At 36.7% G+C, this 22,191-nt stretch overlaps 1 protein-coding gene across 2 annotated transcripts in view; it reads right to left on the reverse strand.

Annotated features, from left to right (window-relative positions):
• Positions 1 to 22,191, reverse strand: part of IntS2 (integrator complex subunit 2) — a 271,634-nt gene that overhangs the window by 204,181 nt on the left and 45,262 nt on the right. The window lies entirely within an intron of this gene.

A 22,191-nucleotide genomic window follows, 5' to 3' on the forward strand; every position in this document is an offset into this window, starting at 1 on the left:
TAATCACATATGAACACAGGCAGGGGCTGGTCAACATTCATATATCACTCAGCACCACACCAACTCCTTATCCTTTCTTTCATACATATATCTGTACTTTGAAACAATCTTCTGCATATCATTTTCTTGTACAATAGCAAATTTCAACTCTTCAAAAAACATTTGAGGAGTTGAAAGATTCCTTTCTTCCCTCTAATCACTTGCCAATGCATGCAATCTCATGTTATTCATCTTGAAATCCACCATGTGTGGGATTGACAAAAAAAACAGAGCTAACAATCATATCTACATAGCCAATAATCATAATAGCTCGAGTGTAGTTGTTTTATAAAGATTAATTCTTCCATTCAATATCAATCCTGCTCAAAACATATTTTATTACTCAAGGAAAGTCATAGCAATCATTTTTTTCAAATGGCATGTGCCAAAACTTTTTCCAATAAAAAAATATAAAAAAAGAAGTGTAACAGGCAGAAGAATTAGAGGGGTACCACCTCAGAATAATTGGTATTATTGAAACAAAGACAAAAATCTTGTATTTGCAATAACAAATACAAGATGTCATATTCAGGCAATGATTGGTGAAAGGAAGTAGCAGCATTAGTATTCAACACTAACCACAAGGAAAATCTTGTGGTAAAAAGACCTATCAAGTATGTGTAAAGCTGTCTGCATGGGGAAGGAACTAGATAAGAACAGAAATTTGCATGTTGTCAAACTGCGACATACTGACCACAGACAAGAGTATACAAAAGACCATGCAGGTAACTGATTATCTGTACAGGAATGCTAAGAGTATAGGAAACAAAGGAGTTGAGTTTGTTTCCTTGGTTAATATCTTGGAACTTCATATTGTAGGCATTAACAAGACCTGGCTATCAGAAGCAGACATACTAACTGGTACTGAGTGCAAAGGGTACAGTATTTTTAGGAAGAATAGAGAGGAGGGGATGTGGTGCTAATGATACTGGATGACTTGAATCCAGTTAGAGTTGAGACCTATGACTGAAAATACTGGTAACAGTTTTTCATGTGGAAGTGAGCTTAACACCATCTAATATGAGATTGAGTCTAACAACATCAAATGCACAGTGGGAGGTTGTTACAAATCTAGTGGATTGGTTGCAAGTGATAAAGAAATGCATCACCAAATAAATACGATGAATGCAAAAAAGTAATCATACATTGATTGGGTAGCTGTGAAATCGCATGAGAAGAATGAAACTGAATTTACTGAGCTGTTGCAAGACAACTTCCTCAGTAAGCATATGACAGAAGGAACTCGTATTAGATCTGATTATAGTGTCAGAGGGGATTTCAGTTAAAGACAAAACTATTCTGCCTTCGGTTGGTGACGGTGATCATGCGGTACTCACTTGGGAAGTGGCTAAGTTTATGAATGTTCCATTCAGAAAAGATTACATGTTGAACTAAAAAGCAGGAAATTATGACTACCTGAGGAGTATGCTGAGTTTTGCGCCATGGTATCAGTTGTTGGATGGGAGGGATATCGACAGTGCATGGGAAGTGTTTAAAAAATACCTAAATAATGTGATATTGGAATGTGTCTCTAAAGTTTGAATAATAAATAGGGTAGGAATGAAATGAATGTATAATCTAATTAAGCAGGAGATTCGTAAGAAAAAGATGATGTGGAAGGAATACCATGTACATAAGGATGATGTCAGTTATGATAATTATAAGCAGCAGGCCAAAAGAGTCACAAGTGTTGTATGGAAAGCTGTCTGAGTATGAAAAGAAACTGTTCTGCAAGTTAAAGACAATCCAAAAGAATTCTATTATTATGCTGCTAGTAAATGAAAGAATGAATCTGAAAGAATAACTGCTTGTTCAACTAATGAGTAGCCATTTCCTTAAAAGCTATCAACTTGGTATATACAACACTGAACTCTGCTACCTCCACTGTATGAGGAGGAAGTACTAAAGCTGTTGCACAAACTGATTAAGAATTCTGCAATAGGAACTGATGGGATATCAGCACAGATGCTAAGTGTTCAGCTGAACTAGCTATATAATTTGAGTCTCAGAACAGGAAAGATTCTGCGAGAGTGGAAAGAAAGTATGGTAATCCCAATGCACAAGGGTGGTGCAAAGAATGATTATACAACTATTGACCAATCTGTACCCCAGGAATGGTGGTGAAGATTATGGAAAAGTTGGTTAGGACTCACATTCAGAAATGGGTTGATAAAAATCTCTACTTTGAAATGAACAGCATGGGTTTAACTAACGGAAGGTCATGTTTTAGCAATCTGTTCACATTCTGTAATAATGTTAGCACTGAGTTAGAAAAGGAGAATGGAATCACCATGATACTTTTGGATTTTGCTAAGGCTTTTGACAGAATACAGCATGGAAGACTGTTGTGCATAAATTGAAGAATTATGGGATTGGATTATTATGGGATTGGATTAAGTTGTACATAAATCGAAAAATATGGGATTGGATTATAGACTATTAGCATGGATAAGAGGATGGCTGACTGACAGATATCAAAATGTCGTATGTGGGGGGGGGATAAATCTGAAAGATTCACGGTAACCAGTGGTTCAAGGATCAGTCCTTGGTCCATTGTTATTCAATTTGTACATTAATAACAATGGGAAGGATTTGAAATGTGACATACAACTATTTGCTGATGATATGCAGTACATGCAGAATGATTTGAATAGGCTGGAATTGTGGACATGTGAAAATGACTGTCATTTCAATGTTAATAAAGTCATGCACTTATGTCCTATTATATTGGTGGGATTATGTTTGAAGAAACTAATGAGGCTGGGAACTTGAAGTTTTATTAAACAGGAAGTTGAAGTTCAAGAGTCATATAGCAAAAATTATAAATACAACAAGGAGAATAATGGTAATGCTGAAACGAACCTTGACATGTAAAGATAAGACAATAAATTCCACGATAACCACAGTAATTAACTTTAACACTTTGAGTCCTATTGTTGTAAATATACATCGATCACACGTGAACCCAGAATCCCATCAATGTATATTTACATCGCTAAATTAAAAATTTTGAAAATAATAATCATCATCATCAAATTCCTGCCATGTACCCTCAAGGGGTGTACAGGATATGACAGTACTACATGAAAAAATTACATCATTACTAACTTCCTATCTACAATTTTCCTCCAAATCGTCTGTTACTAGTCAAGACTCCAACATTATCAGATCTTATATTTCTATCGTCTAAGGCACTTTGTACCGTATCAATCCACCTATATCTTGGTCTTCCTCTGGGTCGTTTTCCTGCCAACCTGGCAGAGAACACTTGTTTTGCTAATCTTTCCTCTCCCATTCTATTTAAGTGACCATACCATCTGAGATTAGCTCTGCTAACGCATTCCTGGATGCTGACAATGTCAAGTTCTTTCCTAATATCCTCATTTTTAATATGATATTGCCATTGATGCCATCTGTTCACGCCTCTAATCTTTCTCAGGACTCTCATATCTGCGGTCTCTAGTCTTTGGTCAAGTGTTTTACTTCTGACCCAGCTCTCAGATCCATAAGTTAAAATTGGTTTGAACACAGTCTTGTATACAGCTAATTTAGTGTTCCGACTAATTTCTTTCTTATTCCATATGAATTTATTCAATTGACTTCCCACGATACCAGCTTTGCTGATTCTGTTGTCTATTTCTATATTTAGTTTACCATCTTCAGTAAAAATTGTGCCTAAGTAGCTGAAATGTTTTACTTGTTCCACAGGTTCTCCATTCACAACACAGTTGACATTTTCAATGATTCTGCCTATTTTCATTGTCTTTGTCTTTTTATTGCTGACCTTCATACCATATCTATTACAACAGCTATTCAAGTTAGTCAGAGAATCTTGCAGACTTGTAGCGGATTTATTTACAAGTATAACATCATCCGCATAAAGCAAAGAGCTGACATTAACATCTCCAATTTTGATATCATGTTTAATACCACTTTCCTTCATAATGTGATCCATATAGATAATGAATAACAGAGGGGATAATGTACATCCTTGTCTCACACCAGATTTAACATTAAACCATCTTCCTGTACTTCCTTCAATTCTAACTGCTGACTCACAACTCAAATAAAGACTAAGTATTGCTTGATATAATGCCCCATTGACACCATATAACTGCAGCGTATTGAATAGCTTCTCTCTTGGCACCTTGTCATATGCCTTTTCCAAATCGACAAAACTTAAATACAGATCTTTGTTATATTCCCATGCTTTCTCGACTATTTGTCGTAAAGTGAAGATCTGATCTTGACAGCCTCTATTTGGCCTGAATCCAGCTTGTTCTTCACCAAGCTTTTCTTCCACAATTCTTCTCAACCGTTTCTCAAGTATACTTGCATAGATCTTGCCAGGAACACTCAGTAGGGAAATACCTCTGTAATTCTCACATTCAGTTTTATTTCCCTTTTTATATATGGGTACTATGAGAGCTCTACTCCAATCATCGGGAATTCGTCCCTCTGTCCAGGCTTTCTGAACTATGCAGTGCAGCCACTGTAAGACTGTTATACCACCATACTTCAACATTTCTGGTCGAATATCATCTACTCCTGCTGCCTTTCCACATTTCAAGCCTTTGATGGCTTTTTCTACTTCAAGTATGGATATGTATTCCTGACTGCATGCCTGGTCAGTGTTTTTTATCACTGTGCTGTCATCACTGCTTGTTTCATTTAGCAGTTTTTCAAAGTAATTACTCCATACTTCAAGGATATCTTTTTCTCCTGTTTTCATTTCACCTTTATCATCTCTAATTCCTTTTACAGCACTCTTTCCTCCATTCCTAAGCTTCTTCAACAACCTCCAGAATATTTTGCCACCTTCTTGATATTTATTTTCTATATTCTTGCCAAAGTCCTCCCATGACTTTTGTTTAGCTAGTTTTACACACTGTTTAGCTTTCTTACATTTGTCTCTGTATTCTGTAAGAGTAAAAGCTGACTTATTTGCCAGGAACTTTTGATATGCTTTCTTCTTTTCCTTCACTGCCTCTTTAACTTCCTGTGTCCACCAGGGAGTTCTGATTTTTTTATCTTTGCACACAACCTCACCACATGCCTCTCTGGCAGAATCAATCAATGTTTCCTTCAGAGTTTGCCACTGAATCTCCAAGGTTTGATTCCTGTTCTCAAACTCTTTCATTTTCTTTTCAATAATATTTCTATATTTTAGTCTACAGTTTACATCTGAGAGCTGCTCAACTTTCATTCGCTTTAAAACTTTCTTACATGTTATTCTTTTCAATATGAAATTCAATTTTATCCTGCTCAAGACTAAATAGTGATCACTTCCAATTTCAAATCCTCTGTACACTCTGGTGTCCTGCACCAGGGAGAAAACATCACTATCAACAATAACATAGTCAATGAGACTTTTCTTATTCCTAGCCTCTTCTCTCCATGTGAATTTGTGCACATTTTTATGTTGGAACATGGTGTTAGTAATAACCAGTCCATGTCCTGAGCAGAAATCCAACAGATATTTGCCATTATTATTAGCTTTGCTCTTTTCTCCAAATTTTCCCAAAATATTTTTGTATGTCTCACAATCATTTCCTACTCTACTATTTAGATTCCTAACAAGGACCAACTTTTCGTTTTTCATTGTGTCAGTTGCTTTTTCTAAAGCCTCAAAAAATTCCTCCACTTCTACCTTAGTAGAACCTTCTGTGGGACCATAGGCACAAATAAGTCTCATTGTCCAGTTCCCCATTCTCATATTTGCCCACATTACTCTACTTGAGACTGACTGCCATTCAAGAAGATTAGCCTCGTATTTTGTGTTGAATACTATGGCTACTCCTTCTTTTCCTTGATTGTTATTGCCTGAATATAACATTTTGTATTTATTGCTCAGAAAGATCTCACCAGTTTTGGTCTTTTTTGTTTCAGTCACCCCTATTATGTCGATCTGGTACTTATCTAATTCCTCAGCTAGCTCCATTTCTTTGCCATTCAGGCTTCTTACGTTGATAGTACCGATCTTTAACTCTGGTGATGTTGAGTTGGGGTTTGTTTTCAGATTTGTTCCAGTAGCTGACTTTTCGCTGTTCGCCCTGGTTCCCTGGCGAAAACAACGGGGGCCTTGTTTAACCGGGCGACGCCCCAGCCGGCATGAAATTTTGTCATGTTGTACCATCATTTTTTATTTTGGTTTAACCAATAAGAATACAATTTGGTCGGCTAAATCCCAAATTGCCAGCCCATCCTCGTTCGTTCAGTATCAAAGTAGATACCCAACAGGGTGCACCACGAGAAGGTGAGGATTGGACATTAGGTCAGAAGCCCTGGTCGGTTCTCCGCATTCCTTTAAAGGCTATGTGGAGGTCTCCTCTCAGTTATACAGCTTTGACCCTTAAGCACCCCGAAAATAATAATATATGCTTGAAATTCATTTTCAGACTGTACTGTAGTTAAATTTGAACCTTCAGCTTCATTATCCATGAGGATGTTTGACTTTTATCGATAAAAAATGGAATTTATATTAATATATCGCAACGCCTACCAATCAGCTGCTTCATGTTTATATTACATCATGCCGTCATAACTCTGTCTGCTCCAATCTAAACAACATAAGAGATTCACTACTCTCTTCTTGTGACATGAGAGATCAGTTTGAATTTCTCTGTCACCAGACAGACCAGGACCCAATGGTGCCCAAACCAGGTGTGTAAAACGGTTCTTGAGTGAATGCGAATTAGAACAAATGCTCTAATTCAAGGTTGTGGCATTGCAAAAACCGAATTGCTTAATTAATATTTGTAATTTACCACTCGACTTTTGTGCCAATAGTGGATAATTATAGTGATGTACACTCCTATGTAAAATGATATTTTTATCATAATAATAACACACATAAAATTAATTATTTGGATATTCCACAGAAATACTGCACAACAATTTTTTAAACAGAGCTAAAAATGATCAGGACACAGGGTTCTCTTTAAGTCCCAGTGGTCTAGGACTCAAAGTGTTAATGAAATGAAGCCTCTTTACAAGGTCTTGATAAGACCTCACTTGAACTATTGTGTGCAGGTCTGGTCTCCTGGTTTCTGCAGTGATTCTGATATACAGCTGAGAGAGAGTGCAAAGAAGAGTGTCAAAAATTACATCAGGATTGTGAAATATAGATTATGAAGACAGATTGAAAATTTGTAGACTGCAGACACTAACAAACAGGAGAAAGAGAGATGATATTATTGAGACTTACAAACTTCTGAAAGGTGTAGAAAGTATTTTTACCTTGGGTATAATTATGTTAAAGATACCAAGCAATTTTAAACCTGGTTTTACTCCATTTTTCCCAAGTAAGCAAACAGACAAAAATGTCAAGTTTGCACCTGCAAGTGATGCAAGACTAGCTGATCCTACAGGTAGTGCAAGACCAAGGCAACTCGTGGTAGAGGTGGTACAAGCTCCGATCACTAATCTTAATATTTACCCTTAATGCCAAAACATATCTCCAAGAGGGGATGTATGATGTTTTGTATTAAAGGCAAGGGGCCACTACCCAGACCGGTTTCGACCCTTTTTGAGGTCTCATCGGTGGGAGCTAGGCTAGGAATACCAAGATTTAGTAATACAGAGCTTGTAAGTATTTTACCAAAACAAGTTACCATAAGGTGTTTTAACCTTATTAAATAAAAATCTCAGGAGGAGATATAGATGTAGAAAGTATTTTTACCTTGGGTATAAATTATGTTAAAGATACCAAGCAATTTTAAACCTGGTTTTACTCCATTTTTCCCAAGTAAGCAAACAGACAAAAATGTCAAGTTTTCGCCTGCAAGTGATGCAAGACTAGCTGATCCTACAGGTAGTGCAAGACCAAGGCAACTCGTGGTAGAGGTGGAACTCTACCACGAGTTGCCTTGGTCTTGCACTACCTGTAGGATCAGCTAGTCTTGCATCACTTGCAGGCACAAACTTCTGAAAGGGTTATACAGAATTTCAGTAGATGGAATTTTTCGTTTTATGGAGGGTGGGAAAAAAGACACAAGGGCATCCATGATAGTTGAGAATGAATGCTGTCAAAAAGGGGGTTAGGACTAGATTTTTCTCTCATAGAATAGTACGTGATGGGAATGGATTGCCGTTGGATGTTGTGTGTGCACGTAGCACAAATGAATTCAAGAACAGGTATGACAGCTGGTGTGAATAATATGGCCTATCTTGATGAATTACTTACTCCCTAGAGGTCTATCTTAATAATAATACTATATTGTTTGGGAATGGGGGGAGATTGGAAAGCTTGTGTATGTGTATCTACCTGTGTGGAATTATTCTCCATACCTTCCTGTTTGATGGCTACAATGACAAAAAGATCAACAAAATAGTTATTTCTCCCATATGCTGGCATTCCTCTCAACATACAGACTACAGTAATGCTACTATTGTTATTCCTTATATACAGGGCACCTAAAAAAAATAGCCAGAACTTTAAAGAAATATAATCTCTGCACCAATTTCAAGCCTCATTTCAAACTAATTGCTCTCATCTGCTCTCCTAAGGATGCACTCCCCCTCCCCTTTTTTTTTGTTTCCAGTGTTTTTAATAGCAACTTATCTTATTATGGTCAAACTGGGGAAAATCCACCTTGAAGAATATAAGAAATGCATCTGTTACCACAACTATGGTCAGTTAAGTCTAGCTGACAATGCCTTGAATACCTTGTACAGAATAAAATGGGGAAAAAAAAAACTACTATGCTTCACTGCAGCAAATATAAAGTTGACTTTTTTTTGGAATCAGTAGCAGATTTAAAAAACCAACGTAATCTAAATAAATATGTTTGTGTTAATTTTCCCAAGATTTGGGAAACATTAATTCTTAGGCCTCCTACTCAACAGCTAAAGTTAGCTAACAGCATCTACAGAAGGTGTTGTTCCTCAAGGACTTAGGGTTTTAGTCTGACTTCTTCCACTTATTGCTTTGGTTATATTATTATAATTTTAATACAGCATCCCTGATGATGTCCTTGTGACAGAGACAACACATATTAACCATTAAACCTAAGTGTAACCCAGCTCCTAAGCCTTAATACTTGTCAGAGCTCTCATAGTATCCATCTATTAAAAAATAAATAAATAATAATTCATATCATTAAATAATAATAATAATAATAATAATAATAATAAAAAGAGAATATGAAATTAAAAAGGAATTTCCTCACTGAGTGTTCCAGGTAAGATTTATCAAAAATACTTGACAAGAGGCTAAGAAAAACTGTGGAAGAGAAATTTGGAGAAAAAGTTGGGCTTAGGTCAGGATCAGTTCAGATCAGATTTTCACCTTAAGAGACAAACACGTCTAAAATTATGAGAATATAATAAGGATCTATATCATTTTACAGATCTGAGAGGATCCAGAGATGAGTGACCAAGATAATAGCAGGACTATGGAATGAACCTTATGAGAACAGGTTGAAGATTTGTGGGTTGCAGAAATTGGTTGATAGGCGGAAAAGGGGTGATATGATTGAGACATTCAAATTACTGAAGGGTTTCTATAAGATTAATTCAGAAGATATTTTTGAGAATAGGACTGGTAGTGGGAGGACTAGGAGCCATCCATGGAAGCTTGGTAAGAGTGTGGTTAGCAAGGGTGTTAGAGCTAGAATAAGCTGCCAGAGTATGTTGTGGGTGCCATGACTGTAAATGAGTTCAAGGTGAAGTATAATAGATACTGTGTGAATGTTGAATAGTTGTTCTTGACATGATGTTGGGCCTCCCTCGATGAGTCTAAGGACTCCTTGGAGCTGCCTGTAATAATAATAATAATAATATCTAATTTGCTATCTTCACTGAAAACTGTGCCTAAATAGCTGAAATATTTTACTTGTGCTATAGGTTCCCATTGAGAATGCAGCTGACATTTTCTAAGTTCCTGTCTATTTTCTTACTTCTGGTCTTTTTATTGTTGATTTATATGAAAATTTGTTATAGATGTTATTCAATTTAGTAACAGATTCTCAGACTTTCACTAGATTTGTTTACGAGTACAACATTGTGTACATAAACAAAGACCTAAGTTAATAAAGACAAAGACCTAAGAAAGTGGCATTAAACCTGATATTAGAATTGATATCTCCAATTCTAATATCAGGTTTAATGCCACTTTCTTTCATAATGTGATCCATAAAGAAAATGAATAAGAGTGGAACTAATGTGCACCCTTGTCTTATATCTGATTTTACATTAAACCATCTTCCTGTGTTTTCCTCAAGCAGAGATCCTTGTTACATTCCCATGAACTATTTCACGTAAAGCAAAAATCTGATCTTGACAACCTCTATTTGGCCTGAACCCAGATTTTTCTTCACCAAGTCTCTTTTCTACAATTTTTCCTTTATGTCTTCTCAGGAATGCTTGCATAAATCTTACCTGGAACATTCAGAAGGGAAATTCCTCTATAATTCATTCAGTTTTATTCCTTTTTTTTTTTAAATGGGCACTATAAGAGCTCTATTCCTATCATCTGGAATTTAATCTTCTGATCAGGCCCTCTGAATTATGCAATGCAGCCAATTTCACATTTTAAATTTTTACAGCCTCTTCTATGTCAAATATTGATATGTACTACTGTTTGCATTCCTCTTGGATATTGTCTGGTTCTGCAACTGCTTTTTTCATTTAACAGTCTTTCAAAGCAATCACACTAGACATTGAATCCTGAATATCTTTATCTTCAGTTTTTGTGTCAACTTCAGCATTTTGATTGCTTTTACATTACTATCTTCTCCATTTCTAAGCTTTTTTAATAATTCCTGGAACATTTTGCCATCTTCCTGATGCTTATCTTCTATATTCTTTCCAAAGTCTTTCCATAACATTTGTTTAGCTACTTTCACACATAGCTTAGTTGTCTTTTACATTTTTCTTTTAGAGCATCTTCCAAGAGATGCATTTGGTAAAGTTGGCTTTTATACTAGAAGACAACTTTACCACATGCCTCCCTAGCTGAATTAATTAATGTTTTCTTCAGAATTGGTCGATGAGCCTCCATAGTTTGTTTCTTGTCTTCGAACTGTTTCATTTCTTCATATATACCCTCAAGGGTATATATATGAATTATACCTATAAAAGCTGCTCTCCTTTAATTCTTTTTAAAACTTATATCTTGTTCTTTCCAATGTAATATTCATTTTTCTTCTACTTAAAACCAAGTAGTCATCTTAAAATTTTAAATCCTCTCTGTACACTTTGTTCTGAACCAGCATGAAGATATCTCTATCATCACTAACATAATCAATGAGGCTTTTTCTTATTTCTTGTCCTCTCCTTGTGAATTTGTGGATCTCTTTATGTTGGAACATGGTGTTATTAATGACTAGTCCATATCCTAAGCAGAAATCCAGTAGGTACTTTCTCCAAAATTTCCCAAACTTTTCTACATGCCTGATGGATCCTACTCTGCTGTTTAGATCTTCTAGTTTCAGATTTTCTTAATGTCAGCTGCATTCTCTAGAGACTTTTTCCTTCACTTCTGCCTTATGAAAATCTTCTGTGGACCACAGGCACAAATAGGGTTCATTGTCCATTTCACCATTATGAGTTTGCCCAGATAACTCTACTTAAAACTGCCATCCAATCAATAATTTATCTTCATGTTTTGTGTTGAATACTATTGTTACTCCTTTCTTTCCTTAATTGTTAGGGCCCTAATACGATATCCTATATTTATCTAGTATAATATCACCTGTTCAGTCTGCTTCATCTCAGTAACACCAATTATGTCCACTGATAGTTTTCCAGTTGTTATTTTGCAAGTGTGGTTTCCTTTCCAGAGATACTCTTCATGTTGATGATTCCTAACTGCAATTCTTCTGATTTGGGTTCCAGTAGCAGCTAACTTTTTGGTGTTCATGGTTCTGAAATGATGGGGGGCATTGTTTAACCATGTGATGCCACAGCTAGAATGAAACCTTATCATGTTTATTTCTAATTTAAGCCAAATGAGAATACAATTTGGCCAGCTAAGTCAAAACTACTTCCCCATTCTCATTCATTCAGCACCCCAGTGGATATCTAATAATGGAGTTTACCACATACACTAACCACCTGCTTGGCCAAGTGGTTAGTGTATCAACTCACCAACCAACAGGATGTAGGTTCAAATTCTGCTGTGGACATGGAGGTTAGTGATTGTCTTTAGGTGGAAGATGAATTTCATCATGCAGTGTAAAACCTCCGCCCTGCTTATTGAAGGCCTGAAGTGGCCTGAAAAAGTTCCATGCTTGGTCTCCAGAGCAGATTTTCCAGACTAAGTAAAAAATTAATGGAAAAATAAAAAAAATATAAAAGTAATAAAAAAAAATACTTTGCCCAGCCAAAGTACGAATGTACTACAGGTTTATAGAAGCCTTTTTGGGCAGAAGCCATAATGAAAATGAGGACTGGACATCAAGTCAGAAGTGCCCATCAGTTCTCTGCATTCAGAAATGGGTTGATAATAACATCTCTGTGCTTGTTAGCATAGGTTTGTTAAATGGAGATCATGTTTTACTAACTTACTAATGTATTATAAGAAGGTGACAAATGTCTTGGACAAGGGAGATGAATATACAGTGGAATACTTACATTTTGCAAAAGCTTTTGATAGACTACAATATGACAAGCTGTTAAATAAACTAAAATGGATGGGATTGGATAACAGACTAGTGAGTTGAATCGGTGAATGGTTGTCAAATAGGTTATCAGAAAGTTGTGTAGTGGGGTACAGCATACTGTAAGAGGTAAGTCACTGGTGCCGCAGGGGTTTGTATTGGTACCACTGTTGTTCAACTGGTATATTAATGATGTTGGAATGGGTTTAACTGGAGATATGCAAGTGTTTGCAGAATGGAAAAAATTAGGGAGGAAAATAATAAGGAGTCAAGCCAATGTTGTGAAATTACAGGAAGACTTGAATAAATTGTATAAATGGACAGTTATGTGAAACTATCAGTTCAATGTTGCAAAGTGTAAGGTTCTGAAATATGGTAAGCAATGATGGGACGCAAAGTACACAGTTGGTGGGGAAACTTTGAAGGAGGTAGAGGAAATGAGAGGTTTCAGAGTGGTGGTGGACAAGGACCTGAAGTTCAGGGATCACACTGTACAAATTATGAAGTCATAACATAATATAATGGCAATGATGCAGAGGATCTTGACATGCAGAAATAAAGGAGTTATTGTTCCAGGTAAGAGTTTGATCAGGCCTCACATGGATTACTGTGAACAGATTTGGTCACCTGGTTTTCGAGGCGATAAGGATATGCTAGAAAGGGTTCACAGAAGTTATAACTGGTCTCTAGAATATGGGGTATAAAGACAGATTGAGGGAATGTAATTTACAAAGTCTCATGAATAGGAAGAGGAAGAAGAGAGGATATGACTGAAATGTATAAGTTGGTGAGGGGTTGTTACCGGTTAACATGGAGCAATTTTTTCATAGAATGGGAGAGGAGAAGTCAAAAAAGAGGCCATCCCTGGAAAATGTATAAGAACAGTGTAAGCAAAAGAGTGACAAGCAGGTTCTTTGCAAGGAGAGTGGTTGGTGATTTGGCATATTGCCTGAGTTTAAGGCATGGTCTGATGAGCTTTTGTGTGTGTGTGATAGTGTACAGGCTGCAACGAGTCTGATTCCACGGAGGTCTGATGTTAATAATAATAATAATTTCTTAAATGCAATACGGAGATCCTCTCCCAGTTATCTGGCTTTGGCCCTTAAGCAACCCATAGAGGAATAAGTATGCCTAAAATCTCCTTGATTTAAAGCATTTCTTCGATGAAAAAAATAGCCTCAAAGCTTGCAAAAAAATAAAATAAAAACAGCTAAATTTGAAGCCCCTAAAAAAAAGTTGTGCTGGACCAAATAAAAATTTGAAATTTTTATGAGAGATACTCTTGACAGGTGGCTATAATACAAAATTGGTCCCATTCTATATTTTGGTCCCTTCTGCCTAGACTTTTGAAAATGAAAAAAAAAAAAAAAACTGTGGCTTACTGTTGTTGTTGTGTTGTATCTTTCACAGCATATTTAGTATTTACTCTTGTGAGACAGATATGAGAATAAACCTTCAGTACAGGTGCCTTGGCTTGCACCACTGAAGAGTATGGACTCTGCCCAGGAATGTGTATATTCAACTTTTATTAGTGCATTGATTAGGTTTCGCTGGCCTGACAGATATTTCAAACTGTCAGTTCTCATCAGAGACCATGCATTTATTTAAAGAAAGGTTACATATTCATTTCAGCTGTTTCACAAGAATTTCACCATCTCAGTAATGCTCGCTGTGAGCATTATTCATTCCATCTCAAGTAAACATAACTTCATCTCTGAAAAAAACATACTTGCACTCATTGAATTTGCAAGAATCCAACAAGTTCACCCACAGATAATAATGTACATGTTCTATTTGCTATAATTATTGAAATGATACAGATGATGTAGACAATCTTCACTTAGCTCCTTTCAAACACTCTTTTCAGATCAAATGAGGATATTAGATATCCATCATCATTTTAAAGCCAAATGGAAGAAACATAAAAGTATAGAATGGAACAAGAGAGTTTATGAGAATACACCTTCAGCACAGGATTGCTCTGGCTTGCACCAATTAGAAGACACACAGACTATATCCGAAGCCCATATCCTGATAAGGTACTGATAAGAGTCACCTCTTATCAGTACCTTGATTAGGTTTCACTGGACTGATAGATGTTTCAAACTACTGAACTAAAAAAACTCATCAACGATTATGCAGAAACCTTCCGTTTAATACCACGGCAATCCCATGTCAGATAGTTTATATTCTTCATAACTGAACTCTCAGTAGAGCATTCACTCATGAAGAGGATTTTTGTCTTAAGATCTTCAAAGATTTTAGGTTTCTGCCTGGTCGCTGATAAGAACCAAATTCGAAACAGCTATTAGGCTAGTGAAACCTAATCGATGCATTACTAAAAAGTGAATATATATGGGCTATGGGCTCCTGGCAGAATCAACGTCTTTTAAGTACAAGCCAAGGCAATTTCCATACCAAAGCTTTAGTCTCAAACTCTCTGGTAAAAATTCAAAACCTCTGATTTGTGTTTAAAAGAAAACTTTTGACCAATGAAGTTCAATACTGAAAATAACATTATTTTTATTTATTGTAGTAGTACAATATATAAATTAACCTACTAATTTCATCACTAAAAAAAAACATGCAATTTCAGGGTAAACATATAATATAAATGTAAGGATTAGCAACCATTACCTAGAAATGCTAGCAAGAGACTTGTAGAAAATATTACAGTATGAATAATGGAAACATACTGAGGAAGTATCTGATGGGATCTAAAGAGATTTCCATATGTCACAGGAACAGGCACTGGGTCGTATTAAGGGTACCATGAGAAAAGATGACCATTGTTGAATATTTTATACAACAAGAGATGAAGTTGTCTTCACAGAGCTCCTGTTCCAATCAATACTGTGGTATGTGTGGGAAAAGTAACAAGCTAGACCACAGTTGTCTTCTCTGTTCTGGGCAACATTGCCAAGATGATCTTTTTTTTTTCTCTAAAAAAAAATCCCAGTCTGATATATATATAAAAAAACACGTGAGCAAGTAATTAATTTTGTAAATCCCAGGATGTTTGTAGAAAGAGTAGACAAGACTCCAAAGAGTGAAAATGGCTTTTAAGCCATCCTGATATCATGAAGATGGAAACAGAGTCTCTCTGCTGCATATCAGGATTTTGCTGTGGAGCACAATTAGAGAAAAGCAAAGTTTGTATGATTTTTAGGATACCCAATGAGAGTCAGTCTATGAAGTATAATTTGTATCTTCTCATTGTTTCTTAAGATGGAAATAGCACATTTCTGATAAAAATGTCCAGAAAGGAGAGTTTTCCTTCACTTCCCATTTCCAAAGTGAATTTTATTTTTTGGTAAATGAGTTCATTGACGTAAGGAAGTTGCTTAATTCAGTAACACTGTTTTAGATGATGATGACATCATCAACATATCTCAACCAGACTGAAAGAAAAAATTGTGCAAAACACTATACATCTGACATTATGCAGAGCAACACACAGTCTATATTTAAATTGTATGTAAGCAGTTAGAACTGGATAAAAGAAAACAGTTTGATGTAAAATCAGGTGTAAGACAAGAGTAAACACCATGTTATCCACACTCTTATTTATCACCTATCTTTAATGAAGGAAAAAAATGGAATTAAATCTGATATCAAGATGACTGAAGATATAAAACTTAGCTCATTACTTCATGCAGATGATGTTATCATTATAATCATCATCATCATCTGGGAGGACCTCCAGAGAGTCAAAGACTGATCGAGAGAGACCATAGATGACCCACACCAGTTGTCATAGCCTTCTCTTAAACTCACTCACAGTGGATGCACTTACTACTTCAACAGGTGAAATATTCTACTCATCCATTGTTTTTTATTATTATTATAATGTACAGCATCTCCGTGGAGTCCGGAGACTCATCACGGGAAACCCAAATCAACCATCACACACATACACAAATCCTATCATACCTCTTCTTGATTCCATTCACCATGAGGGAACTCGTGGAATGTATTGCCAAATTCATTCTGGCAATACATTCCACTCACATACCACTCTCCATGCAAAAAAATCAGGTCCACACACCCCCTACTAACCATACTCTTACACAGCTTCCACGGATGGACCCTAGTTCTCTGATTATTTGTCATATATTGAAAAATTTTGCTTGCATCAATTTTATAAAACCCATTTAATATATGAAAAGTTTCTATCATGTCCTCCCTTTTCCACCTATCAACTAAACTTTGTAACCCACAAACCTTCACCCTATCCTCATAGGATTATTCCACAGATGTGCCACCATCTTGGTCACTCGTCTCTGAATCTTTTCGACTACCTCCTGGTCCCCCAAGAAACACAGGTGACCAAAACTGTGTGCAGTAGACAAATAATATCCAATCATAGCCTTATAAAGAGGGATAATAACTTCCTTATCTTTACTTGTTAGCATGTTTTTCAACATCCAAGTAATTCGTTGAGTTATTTTACCGCCTTTTGCAATATGCCCTCTGAACTTGAACTTTTTGACCACCATTATCCCAAAGTCCCAATCCTCATCAAATTGTCTACAATCCAATAAAATCAATATGATGCTCCATATACAACCTCTTCAACCTGAAGTGCATAACCTTACATTTTGCAACATTAAATTGACAATCATTACCAGCCTGGTTGGCCGAGTGGTTTGTGTATCCACTCTCCAGCCAAAAGGCTGCAGAGGTTAAAATCCTGTCGTGGGCATGGATGTTTGTGATTGTCTGTGAAAATACTAATGGCGGTGGATGACAGTGGTGTAGTTGGTGGATTGAGTGGTGGAGACAGAGAGTTGTAGAGTAGGTACCCTCCCTCGATGAGCCTTTGGACCCCCTGGTGGTGTCATGTAATAATAAAAATTACTCTTTGCCCACAATGCCAATTTATTTAAATCTTGCAGGATATCCACATCACCTTTATCAATTATTGCTCTCCCCAGCTTTACATCATCAGCAAACAACTGAATATCCCATTTTAAATCTTCCCCTATATTATTGATATTTTATTTTATATCAAAAAAATTAAAGAGAAGTGGCCCTAGTACTGAACTCTGAGGTACTCCACTAGTCACCATCGTTCTCCTAGATTCCATCCCACCATATACTACTATCTATGCTACGAGCCTCATATCATTCCCATCCTCTCCAGTTTTTGTACTAGTTTTACATGTGGTATTCTGTCAAATGCCTTGGCAAAGTAGAGCAGTATCATGGTGAAGATATTATCTTTATCCAATTCTGCTGTCACTTTATTATAAAATGCGAATAATTTACTAAGACAATACCTACCCTTTGACCAAGTAGGTCAAAGGTAATCCTAAGAGTTCTTACATTATGTGGCATGTAAGAGGAAGAATGACTATGGAAGACTGACCTTAATGAGTGCTGATTATCACTAGGTGACAGAAGCAGAGAAAATAGTTGAATTACTGAGTGACCACTTAACAAGCATATATCTTCCTAGTGAGGTTACTGCTTTAACATGTGTGACAGATACTAATGTGGGAACAGAGATGGATGAATTGGAGAGAACTGACAATGCCTTTGACTAAGCTGTTTAATTTAAGTCTCAGCTCCCAAGGGAGTGGAAAGAAAGCAAAATAATTCCTTTTCATAAGGGGAGGTTCTAAGACTACAGCAGCAAATTATAGACCAATCAGCATCTCAGGCACGGTGATAAAAGTACTAGAAAAATTGATAAAAAAGAGAATTCAAGAATGAGTAGATAAAAATATAATACTGTATGAGGGTCAACATGGCTTTGTGAAGGGTCAGTCATGCCTTAGTAATTTACTAACTTTTTATAATAAAGTAAGAGTTGAATTGGATAAAGGAAATGGCTACACAATGATTTTGCTGGATTTTACAAAAGGCATTTGACAAAATACCCATGGAACTCTATTATGCAAATTAGAACAAATGGAGATGGATATGACACTGGTTAAGTGGATAGGAGGGTAGCTGCTGGACAGATATCAAAAAGTAGTATTGGATGGGCAGAATCGAGACAAAAATAGGTGACTAGTGGTGTGTGGCAAGGTTCAGTGCTGGGACCATTGCTGTTTAATTTGCACATAAATGATATAGGACATAAACCGAAAGGAAATATTCAGTTGTTTGCTGATGATGCGAAATTAGGTAGAGAAAGAGTTGACAAGGTGATGTGGAAAGTTGTCATTCCTCTTTATAAGCTTGATAAGCCCATGTCAAGATTACTGTGTTCAAGTCTGGTCCCCTGGGTTTCTTGGGGATGAGGAAGCAGTGGAAAAGATTCAGAGGTGAGTAACCAAGATGGTGAGTGGCCTGTGGAATGTTCCCTAAGAGGATAAATTGAAGGTGTTTGGATTGCAGAAGTTGGTTGAGAGGAGAAAAAAAGGGGATATGATAGAAATGTTTAAGTTGCTTAAAGGGTTTTTTAGAATAGATGCAGGGGAAATATTCAGTACTTGGCTAGAGGGACCAGAACAAGGGGTAATCCCTGGAAGTTGAATAAAGGTGTAGTTAGTAGGGGTGTGAGAACTAGATATTTTGCTTGGAGAGTTGTGAATGAACGGAATGAGTTGCCAGAGTCAGTTGTGAGTGCTTTGTCAGTTAATGGGTTCAAGGAGAGGTATGACAGATTGTGTGGCTAGATTGGGTCTCCCGCAATGATTCTTCAGACTCCATGGAGGTGCCCATATAATAATAATCTCTGACCACTTGCCATGCACTACTGACATTCTTTCCTTGTAGCTGCTCAAGCCATGGAACTGTTCCAAATGACTCCTGAGTCTTTCATAATCACTTTAAAGATGATCTACCTTGATTATGGATACATCTTCTGATGCTATTATCAGATCCAACACCCTCAAACCCCTTGTCCTCTCTATAACATGTTGTTTCATGTAATTATCCCTTAGCAAATATATACAGGGTGTTCGGGATAAATTTGACATATTTATAATTAATTATATTTTTCCGTAAGTTACATGTATTAACACACACTTCTCTTCATTTAAAAGTTTGGACCCTTCTTCATTCATATACAAGATGTCAGAAAGGATGGATAGCTGGAACCCACCTGAATCATGGAAGAGAATAACTTGTATCATGATGATTCGTGCCCGCCATCAAAATAAGGATATTACGACTGCTGCCCAATGCTCCCTGAATACAGTAAAAACAATCAGGCATGAACTAGAGACTTGCAATGGTGACTACGAGGATGTAGCAAGAAGAAAGATCCCTAGCAGACGATCTGATTGCGTTCGTACAGCAGAATTCCTCGCAAATCTGCAGGAGCAGGTGTTGAAGAACCCTGGCATTGGAATTCGGGCTTTGTTCGTGGAGTTGCTAACTGTAGTCAAGCCCTGGATAACAAGGGTAGCCAATGGTAGGCCGTATGTATGGCAGCAGGATTCGGCCCCTTGCCACACCTCTGGGAAAAGTCAAAAATGGTTGTCTGAAAATTTCTACGACTTCACCAGTCCAAATGTTTGGCCTCCAAACTCCCCAGACCTTAACCCCATGGATTATTTTGTATGGGGCGCAGTTGAAAAAGACACCAATCGCACTTCCAGTAATACAAAAGCCCAGTTAATGGATAAAATTAAAACAGTTTTTGCGGCCCTTCCCAGGGAGACTGTAGCATCAGCTTGTTCGAGGTTCCGAAGCAGAATTGAAGCTGTGATCGATGCTAATGGTGGTTATTTTGAGTAAATCTTGTTGGTAGTATTGTAATTAACTCTGCCTGTAATGTTTTTTTGTCAATTCATTAAATTTAATAGATACAAAGAAGATTTTCTTTTTCCTTACGAAACTGTCAAATTTATCCCGAACACCCTGTAAATCCCACTTCCATCTTGCTATGCCACCCTTTCCTCCATCCAATCAATGTTCCCATAACAATTGTTCGGCCTAACCTGAATGGTTGTCATGTTGAAAGAAGTATTTTCCTAAAGGAAGGTTCACATAATATACCAATCCACAATAGGATCCACATGCTATTCAGCTGTGCACAATTTAGATTTCTCTGAAAACTATTCTAATAATGATGTAGATGAATTTTATCACCCAGAGTAGTATACCCAATTCTGTTTATTGGAGGACTACAGTGGCTTGAAAAAGTTTCATGTTTGGTCTCTGTATTAAGAAAGAGGATTTATGTTAAAAAAAAAAAAAAAGTCAATAGTAGATGTGCATGCCTGGATATACATGCATTCATTAAATTCTTTAATGCTTAGTTTTTTTTAAGTATATTGCACTTAAGAACCAAAGATCTTGGATTGCTATTTACAAATAAAATAGATTTTTTTCTTTAAATTAGATTAATTTATTAAAGAATTCATTGGTTTCATGTTTCATGGTCACCTGGATTCCTTGATGATTGTTACAAGTCTGTAGAATGTTTCCTATAAGGATAGATTGAAGGTCTGTGAGCTCCATAAACTAGCTGATAGGCATAAGAGAGCAGAAATGATAGAAGTATGTAAGTTATTAAAGGAGTTTTATAGGATTGGTACTGACTTTTTTTTTCTGTATACAGTGCAAGAAGGGAGAGAACGAGGTGTCATCTTTGGAAATTGTCTAAGAGTGTGGTTAACAAGAATGTTAGGACTAGATTTTTTTTTGCTTGGAGGGTGGTTAATGTGTGGAATTCATAGTGAATTTGAGTGTTTTGTCTGTGAATGAGTCTAAGGAGAAGTACGACAGGTATTGTGGGGGGGTCTCCCGCAATAAGTCTTCTGACTCCATGGAGACACTTATAATAGTAAAAGTTTGCAACTTTTACTTCCAAACTGTATAAATACAAAATTATTATGGATAAATGGGTATTGCTTTAAATGATTATCATTTAAAGCAGTGTCCCACTTTTATTTCCTAATGGTACGTAGGCTGTTCAATAAGTTATAAGACTATATTTATACAGAAAACAGATTACCTTTAATCGTCATTGTTTACATGGTCTTTTTCGAAGTAACTACCATGAGACGCGATGCATTTGTCCCAACGTTGCATCCACTTCTTAAACACATGTGAAAGTCCTTTTTTTGAGAGTTCTTTCAAAACCGCCTCTGCAGCTTTTACACATGCTTTGTTGCTTTCGAAATAGCAGCCTCTTAGTGGTTTCTTGAGCTGAGGAAACAGTCAGAAATCGCACGGTGTGAGATCAGGACTGTATGGAGGGTGTGGTAGGATCTATGTTGTTCTTCTGCAAAACGTCCACTACACAACCAGCAATATGTGGCCTTGCATTATTGTGGTGCAATAAGAAGCCATTCTTCAGCAATGGATGCTTCCTTTTGACGTGCTGTACCATTGTCCGTAAAACATCTGCATAGCATGAGCCGTTTACAGTATTCTCAGGTTCTACAGCGTGTTGGTAAACAATGCCTTTGTAGTCAAAAAAACATTATGGTCATAACTTTACCAGCCGGTTTTACAGTTTTCGCTTTCTTGGGGGTAGGCGAAGACGGATGCTTCCATTCACTGCTTTGTTGTTTCATTGTAGGGTCATAGTGATACAACCAAGCTTCATCTGCTGTAATGATGCGTTTTAAGAAGTTGTCGCCTT

This window comes from Typopeltis vanoorti, chromosome 11 (genome assembly GCF_054136105.1).
Source record: "Typopeltis vanoorti isolate ZY-2024b chromosome 11, IOZ_Tvanoo_1.0, whole genome shotgun sequence".
NCBI lineage: Eukaryota > Metazoa > Arthropoda > Arachnida > Uropygi > Thelyphonidae > Typopeltis > Typopeltis vanoorti.